The sequence below is a fragment of the Physeter macrocephalus genome, chromosome 5 (genome assembly GCF_002837175.3).
Source record: "Physeter macrocephalus isolate SW-GA chromosome 5, ASM283717v5, whole genome shotgun sequence".
Lineage (NCBI taxonomy): Eukaryota > Metazoa > Chordata > Mammalia > Artiodactyla > Physeteridae > Physeter > Physeter macrocephalus.
Window position 1 is genome coordinate 57,202,680 of NC_041218.1, and position 1,215 is coordinate 57,203,894.

Genomic DNA, 1,215 nt, shown 5'->3' on the forward strand with positions numbered 1-1,215 from the left:
CACAACAGTGAGAGGCCCGCGTACCACAAAAAAAAAAAAAAAAAAAAAAAAAAAAAAGTACTTTTAGACAAGAAATGCTGAATTTTAAGTTACTACAAATTTGATAGGCAGAATCATCTGAGTTAGTTTTCCCTACTATCCTACCTCGGAACTGTATTTAGAAAATATTGCTGAGTTTTTAAGTTTAAAATGAGCATTTAAATGTTTTCCTGATAATCAGTTCTAAACAAAAGAAATTTAGGTAAATTATCTCAGCAGTAGAATACACAAAAGGTAGGCCTAATTTAAAAAAACAGACCAATAGAGCCTTAAGCAGGTCTATCTCCTACCCCTGCCCACTTTGGTGGTTGAGTGATTTGATGACTTACCTGGGGATCTTGCACAAGACTAGTGAGATAAGATTTCGCACTGTAGATTGCCAAATCTAAAAACTAATTATGCCAAGTATAATTATATTTGTGAAGATCGGGTGAAATAGGAGCACTTTTACACTGCTGATGGGAGTGTACTACCTTAAGAAGCAGATTGGCAAGGTATATTGTTGAAGATACGTACATCTCACAGCCCAGGCATTTACTTCTACTTAGGCTCACATTTGTGCACAACCAGATATGTTCATTGCAAGAATGTCTAAGTTAAGTCAAAAATTAGAAACAACTCAGATTTTTATCTTCAGGCAAATGAATAAACAAATTGTGTTATATCTGTACAATGGGACACCGTATTGCAGTGTTTGCTAGGTGTACTAATATCAGCAAATCTCAAAAAGTATAAAAACATGCATGTTAGAGTAATCACCTCTGGGCAGAGAGACAGGTGAATGAAATAGGTAAGCAGTACTTAATTCAGAAATCTTCAAATCTGTATGTAATGTTCAATTTCTTTTAAAAAATATGGATATAATATGACAAAATATTAGTGTTTGTTACAGCTAGGTAATAGATGAACTATTTTTTCTGCATATTTGAAATAGTTCAAAATTTAAAATACATGCCTAGACTTGTCACAGATCTCCATCCCAGCCTGTGTATTTGTAAATCGAAGAGGGAGGAGGATGGTGTTAGTTGGGAAGGTAAAGCTCCCTTACTGATTCTGATTACCTACAGAATAGTTCAAAAACAGTATTCAAAAAAGCAAAAGAGGGCTTCCCTGGTGGTGCAGTGGTTGAGAGTCCGCCTGCCGATGCAGGGGACACGGGTTCGTGCCCCGGTCCGG

At 36.2% G+C, this 1,215-nt stretch overlaps 1 protein-coding gene across 18 annotated transcripts in view; it reads left to right on the plus strand.

Annotated features, from left to right (window-relative positions):
- Positions 1 to 1,215, plus strand: part of AKAP9 (A-kinase anchoring protein 9) — a 196,380-nt gene that overhangs the window by 88,494 nt on the left and 106,671 nt on the right. The window lies entirely within an intron of this gene.